This window comes from Dipodomys merriami, unplaced genomic scaffold, assembly GCF_024711535.1.
Source record: "Dipodomys merriami isolate MVZ:Mamm:240054 unplaced genomic scaffold, mDipMer1.0.p SCAF_407, whole genome shotgun sequence".
Classification (NCBI taxonomy): domain Eukaryota; kingdom Metazoa; phylum Chordata; class Mammalia; order Rodentia; family Heteromyidae; genus Dipodomys; species Dipodomys merriami.
In genome coordinates, this window is record NW_027205682.1 from 19,632 (window position 1) to 27,477 (window position 7,846).

General features: G+C 40.2%; 1 pseudogene; it reads right to left on the bottom strand.

Annotated features, from left to right (window-relative positions):
- Nucleotides 1–694: 694 nt before the first annotated feature.
- Nucleotides 695–1,238, bottom strand: LOC138806743 (cytosolic iron-sulfur assembly component 2A pseudogene; annotated as a pseudogene).
- Between the last annotated feature and the right edge of the window lie 6,608 nt (nt 1,239–7,846).

The following is a 7,846-nucleotide window of genomic DNA, read 5'->3' on the forward strand; positions in this document are numbered from 1 at the left end:
CTTATTAGAGAGAAGAGTCTTAGTGACTGGGTTCCAGCCATCCTAGCTACTCAGGAGGTCTGAGAATCATGGCTTGAAGCCAGTCTGGGCAGACAAATCTGAGAGACTCATATATCTACTTAACTAGCAAAAAGCCAGAAGTGAAGCATTGGCTCAGGTGGTAGAGTGCCACTTGGGGGAAGGAGGGGGAAACAAGCAAGGGCATGAGGCTCTGAGTTCAAGCTACTGTACTTGTACATAAGGAAGATAATAAACAAATAAACATCAAGTTATAAATATATCCCTAAGATTTTTTTCATTATAAGAATCATTTATTTTAGAATAATGATTTCAACTGAATACATTTGGACATGGTAATATTTGACATGAAAAGTAGCTGTATCAGAATGGGTATCAGAAAAATAGCAACACATCTTATGCACAATAACTAGAAAATAGGTTTGTCTGATCATTTCAGTGTTACAAATCCTGAGGATGTTATTTACTGAACAAATTATGTCCTACCTTGTAATTAAAACTTGTTTGGACACTTTTACTCACCTAAGCAGGAGTATATGTTCCATAAAGAAAGAAGGCTTTACTATTTAAAAAATAATAATAATAAACAATTACATATAACAAAAAAAACTTGTTTGGAAATAATCTTTTATAAAATACTGTGAGGCACAAATCACCTATGTATTAAACACGAGTCTTTTACATTTTGCAAAGGTAAAACAAATATAACAAGTACAGTTCAGTGGCTCTTAAAGCAGCTATCAGTCAAGCTCAAGGACACATTGTTCCATGATTTCCAGTAAGCTGGGATTCTCCATGGCAGCTGCCACCGGCTCTTTGTCGTTTACCTGCTTGTTGATGTCTTGCTCTGTTCAGTGGGTTCCTTCAGAAATGTAGATTTCCAACTTGTGTTTAAATGGCACACACCACTGAAGTTTTACTCTTAAGCACAACCCAGTAAGAGCTGCCAAAGAGCAATGAGGTACTGTTGATGTGAACCTGATAATAACCATTTATATAATCATTTATCCCCTGAACCTCCACACCACTCTCCGTTACCACTTCCAGTTCTTCTAAAGTATTGGGCTTTTCTGGATCCTGGATAGTTCGAATCAAATCATAAACCTCTAGTGTTTTCTCTTCCCTGATCCAGACTGCCGGGCAGCTCCCGCCTCAGAGAGGCCTGACAACCACAGAACTCGGCTCAGCGTCCAGGAGAGCAGCCGGGACACACGCTCCATCCTCACATTCCGCCATCTCTGGCCACTGCCCCAACCGAGCCAGGTCTGTCTCTGTCTGTCTCTCAGCAGCGGGTCTCAAGATTTCGCCCTAAGAGTTTAAATTGTGTCCCACAGGTTTTGTTTTGTTTTTGTGGGGAGGGCAGTACTGGGATTTGAACTCAGAACCTTGTAATTGCTAAACTACTATACCACTTGGTCCACTTTGCATTGGTTATTTTGTGTGTGTGTGTGTGTGTGTGTGTGTGTGTGTGTGTGTGTGTGTGTGTGTGTGTGTGTGTGTGTGTGTGTGTGTGTGTGAGTTCTGGGGTTTGGACTCAGGGCCTGGGTGCTTTTTTTTTTTTTTTTCCTCTCAAGTCTGGTGCTCTACAAATGGAACTGCACCTCTACTTCTGGCTTTTTTAGTGGTTTACTGGAGATAGGAGTCTCATGGAGCTTCCTGCCCAGGTTCACTTCAAATCTTGATTCTCAGATCTCAGCATCCTGAGTAGCTTGAATTATAGGTATGAGCCATAAGTGCCAGACAATTGAGTACTCTTTTTGTTATTGTTGTTATTGGTCATAGGGCTTGAACTCAGGGCCTAGGCACTGTCCCTGAGCTTTTCTGCTCTAGCACTCCAACATTAAGCCACAGTACCACTTCCAGTTTTCTGGTGGTCAATTGGAGATAAGAGTCTCATGGACTTTCTACCCAGGTTGGGTTCAAACTTTGATCCTCTGATCTCAGCCTCTTGAGTAGTTAGTATTACCAGCCTGAGCCTCTAGTGCCAGACATTTATTATTATTATTATTATTATTATCATCATCATCATCATCATCATCATCATCATCATCATCATCATCATCATCATTTTGCCAGTCCTGGGGCTTGAACTCAACCTAGGCACTGTCCTTGATCTTCTTTTGCTCAAGGCTAGCACTCTACCACGTGAGCCACAGCACCACGTCTGGCTTTTTCTGTTAATGTGGTACTAAGGAATTGAACCCAGGGCTTCACACATGCTAGGCATGCACTCTACCACTAAGCCACATTCCCAGCCCCTGGGTATTATATTTGAAGCATCCAATTCAGTTTACTCTAATGGTGTTTTTTCTTTAAACCTATATTCCTTTGTGTTTTCCTAATTGTTTAAAGGATATATTATATCCATAACTCTCTACATATTCACTTGATGCATAAGGTATAAATTGTAACAACAGTGTGCATCTCGCCCCCATGTGACAGCGTAGCAGTCAGCACTGCACAGAACATGTGATGGTGATCACAAGATGGTAACAGAACTAGGAAGTTCCTATCGCCGATGACAACATAGCCATCATAATGCCTTGTGCAATGCTTTACTTGTGGTGGTGGTGCTGGGTTGGGTGCACTCTTGCATTGTGAGTTACATGAATATCTCGCACAAACTTGAGGTGTTAGGAATGGGTGAGGTCGAGGGGATGGAGTAGTCCAATGGCAGGAGGAAGGGTGGGAGAAGGCAGTCATAATGGGTGGGGTTGGGAGAAATGGGAGAGAACCAATGATCAAGGGGCACTGAACTCCTAAACACATGTGTTGAACTGAAACTCCTTTTGTACAACTACTTAAAAATAATAAAAAAATGAAAACTTCAAATAATTTAAAAAGCCCGACACAATTATATATAGTATACAACACTTGGTATAGGTAATAAATCATTATGATTTATGTTTACTCAATCTTGCGTTTTTTTTTGTGGTGTTTGGGTCAAACCCACACTAAACATCTGCTCTGCCACTGAGCTAAAGTGTTCCTCAGTCTGATACTTCTTAAACAATTAATTTAGAATATATATTAGACTATATAGAGAATATATATATATTCTATTCTCTATATTCTATACATTCATATATATGTATATGTACATGTATATGTATATATGTATATATGTGTGTGTGTATATATACACTGTGTGTGTATTTATATATGTGTAACACACACACACACACATATATATACACACACACACATATATATGTGTATGTGTGTGTGTGTGTGTGTGTGTTGGTCCTGGGGCTTGAACTCAGGGCTTGGGCCCTGTCCCTGACCTTTTGCTTAAGGCTAGTGGCTCTACCACTTGAGCCATAGCTCCACTTCTGGCTTTTTTTGTAGTTTAGTCAAGATAATAGACTCACAGATTTTCTTGCCGGAGCTGGCTTCAAACCTCCATCCTCAGATCTCAGCCTCCTGAGTAGCTAGGATTACAGGTGTAAGCCACTGGCACCCAGCCTGTTTTTTAAGTTTTTTTTTTTTAAAGCTTATTAAGAAAGTTTAGTGTAAAATAATATGCCCTTGTGAAAGCAACAGCCTCTGGCATTCTCATATTTCTCAAATCTCTGGATTGCATCAGCTTCTCTTGTGCTGGATTTAATCTGGTGTTAAAGGGTTTTGTGAATCATGAGTTTAGAAGCAATAGGCTCTCTTATACATATGCAAATATACCAGTTAAACTGTGTGTGTGCTAGGCAATGCCATCCGGGTTTGAATAAGTATATACTGTGTACAACAGTGAAATTACCTACTAATGCATTTCTCTAAACAAGCCCATCATTATGTTAAACACTTATGTCTGTACTGGTTTGTTTTTTTTTGTCAGTTATGAGGCTTGAACTCAGAGCCTATGCATTGCCTCTGAGCTTTTCTGTTCAAGGCTAACTGTCTACCACTTTGAGCCACATCTCTACTTCCAGTTCCAGTTCTCTAGTGGTTAACTGGAGATGAGTCTCATAGATTTTTCTCCCCAGGCTGACTTTGAACCTTGATCCTCAGATCTCAATGAGTAGGATTACAGCTAGGATTACTCAGATCCTGAGTAGCTAGGATTACAGGCATCAGTCACTAGCATCCAGTTTGTCTGTAGTTTTTACTCCATTTCTTTCTTTTCTTTCTTTTGTCAATCATGGGGCTTGATCTCAGGGCCTGGGTGCTGTCCCTGAGCTTTTCTGCTCAAGGCTAGTGCTCTGCCCCTTTGAGCCACAGCACCACTTCTGATTTTCTGATGGTTAATTGGAGATGAATCTTACAAACTTTCCTGTCCTGGCTGGCTTCAAACCACAATCCTCAGATCTCAGTCTCCTGAGTAGCTAGAATTGTGTCTTGAGCCACTGGCTCAAGTACCTGGCTCCATTTCTATTTCTATACTTTTGTGACATAGGGTTTTTTTTTTCTATGTAAGTTATAAATCCACAATAAAGTATACATTTTTTTAAGCACTAGGGATTGAGCTCTGGGCTTTGGCATACAGACGAATTTTACCCCCAAACTATATCCCTAGCTTTAATTTGCTTTAAAACTATTAAATGAACTTGAATCAATGTAAGAAATGGTCTTTCATATTAACACATATTTATCATTTCTGATAGCCTTTGTTTCTTCCTATAGATTTTCATCTGCTTGAATTTCTTTTTTTTTTTTTTTAAGAATATTTTTCTAGCTGGGTGCTAGTGGCTACTTAGGAGGCTGAGATCTGAGGATCACGGTTCAAAGCCAGCCTGGGCAGGAAAGTCCATGAGACTCTTATCTCCAATAAACCATCAGAAAACCAGAAGTGGTACTGTGGCTCAAGTGGTGGAGTGCTGGCCCTGAGCCGAAGAGCTGAGAGACAGCACCCAGGCTCAGAGTTCAAGCCACACGACCGACCAAAAATAAAGAAAAAGAAAAAAAAAAGAATATTTTTCTTTTTTAATTTCTCCTAAGCCTGAAGAACTTCCTTAGAGTGTTTGCCAGAGCAAGTCTATGGTGATGAATTCTATCAGTGTTAGTGACTCTGAAAATGCCTTAATTGTGTTTTTATTTTACCATGTTTATGATCAATATAGAATTCTAAGGTTGTTTTTTTCTTTTCTTTCATTACCATTGTTCCATTGTTTTCTGGCATCCATTGAATCTGAAGAAAAGTCATCATAACCTTTTTTTTCTTCCTTCCTTCCTTCCTTCCTTCCTTCCTTCCTTCCTTTCTTTCTTTCTTTCTTTCTTTCTCTCTCTCTCCCTCCCTCCCTCCCTCCCCCCCTCTCTCTTTCTTTCTTTCTTTCTTTCTTTCTTTCTTTCTTTCTTTCTTTCTTTCTTTCTTTCTTTCTTTCTTTCTTTCTTTCTTCTTTTTGATAGACCTAGGGCTTGAACTCTGGGCATGGGCACTGTCCCTGAGCTCCTCTGCTCAGTACTGCTGTAGAACTATAGCACCACTTCTGGTTTTCTGGTGGTAAATTGGAGATAAGAATCTTATAGACTTTCCTGCCCAGGCTGGCTTCCAACCAGAATCCTCAGATATCAGTCTCCTGATAGGATTACAGGCATAGGTAGGATCCTTATAGGTAGGATTACAGGCATGAGCCACCGGAAGTTAGTTCAAGGACTCAGCCCTTAGTCCTGGGATTGCCTACCCTTCCAAAACTAGGGTCCTTCTAGGATGTCAATCAAAAGCCAGGGGTCTTTGCAAGTCTCTAATTTAGCAGGTAGGACTTACCAAAGTCTTGATTTCTAGTGCTGAACAGCTACTGGAATTTCTGCTTAGTTCTCTTAACCTTCTAGTTGGTGTTTTTCCCTACTGGCCTTTGAAATCCTACTGATCATATGACCAGTTCAGGAGTTAGCTAATTGTTGGAGGGGAACTTATGCTCTTTATAGCCCTCTATCCTATCTCTGACCTCATCTAGTCATTTCAGATGAAACAGCATTCAGATGAAATAGCAACCGCCTGAAGCTATTTTCTTTTTGCATCTCCATGTCCAAAAATGAAGAAACAGACCCAGAGAACCCAAGTGATTTGTTTCAGAGTTCATAAATATCTGCCTGAAAAATATAAGTTTAGTTCTTTTAATAAATAATCCCAGTTCCTTGAAGCAAAATTAAGAAACAGAGAAAAAGTAGAATAAAGAAAATTCTGGTAATAGAACGTAATCCAGATGTTGAAACATTGGGTTATAGCTTTCAAAACTTTTAAAACATGTATTTTTATATGTATATATAGGTATATGTTTAACAATACTCTAAGCAGATAAATGTAAACTTCAATATAAGACATAGAAACACAAATATAGATAGATATACACACATGCATGTATCTATATATTGATATGTATATGGGTATATATGTGCATTTCATGTATATGACACAGGATGTCACATACCTGTAATCCCAGCATTGAGGAAGCCAAAGCAGGAGAATCTCTGGTTCAAGACTCGTGTGTCTCAAAAATAAATAAACAAATAGATTTCTCTACAATCATTTATTTATTTATTTATTGTGGGTCATGGGCTTGAACTCTAGGCCTGGGCGCTGTCTCTCAGCTCTTCAGCTCAAGGCAAGCACTCTACGCTTGAGCCACAGCACCACTTCCGGTTTTCTAGTGGTTTATTCGAGATAAGAGTCTCAATGACTTTTCTTCCCCGGGCTAGCTTTGAACCACGATCGACAGATCTCAGCCTCCTGAGTAGCTAGGATTACAGGCGTGAGCCATTGGTACTCGGCTTATAATCCTATATTATAATCTGATTTTCACTGAGCAATATATCATGCATATATTTTCATTTTGTGGCTGTGTAAGTAATGAATTAAACATCCCACATTGGAGACAATTTATTCTTTCTTTTTTTTGTCAGTTGTGGGGCTTGAACTCAGGTCCTGGGCACTGTCCCTAAGCTCTTTTGCTCGACTAGTTCTCTACTATTTTGAGCCACAGCGCCACTTCTGGTTTTCTGGTGATTAATTGGAGATAAAAGTCTCATGGATTTTCCTGGCTGGGCTGGCTTTGAATCTCCATTCTCAGATCTCAGCCTCTTGAATAACTAGGATTACAGGCATGAGTCACCAACACTCGGCTTCCATTTCGTGTGTGTGTGTGTGTGTGTGTGTGTGTGTGTGTGTGTGTGTGTGTGTGTGTGTGTGTGTGTGTGTGTGTGCTGATACTGGGTCTTGTACTCTTGCTTAACTTTTTCACTCAAATCTGCTACTTTATCACTTGAGTCACCCTTCACTTCTGGCTTTTTGCTGGTTCATTAGAACTAAGAGTTCTATGGACTTTTCTGTTTGGGCTGGCTTTGAACCCCAAGTCTCATATCTCAGTTTCCTGAGAAGCTAGGATTACAGGCGTGAGTGACTATAGTTCCTTCTCTTTCATCATTGGGTAATCCCATGCTCAGTTTTCTTCTCAGCTCCATTTTGATTCATTTGACTGCATTCAGAAATTATATTGGACATTTGTTATGTTCCAATTCTGTACATCTTTTTAAAAAATTATTATTTTGCCAGTCCTGGGGCTTGAACTCAGGGCCTGGGCACTGTCACTGAGCTTCTTTTTCTCAAGGCTAGTGCTCTACCACTTGAGCCACAGCACCACTTCTGGTTTTCTGTTTATGTGGTGCTGAGGAATGGAACCTAGGACTTCATGCATGCTAGGCAAGCACTCTACCACTAAGCCACATTCCCAGCCCTCTGTACATCTTTTTTTTTTGTCAGTCATGGGGCTTGAACTCTGGGCCTAGGTGCTGTCTCTGAGCTCTTCAGCTCAAGGCTAGGGCTCTACCACTTGAGCCACAGTGCCACGTTCTATTTTCTGGTGGTTAACTGGAGATAAGAGTCTCACGGATTTTGCTG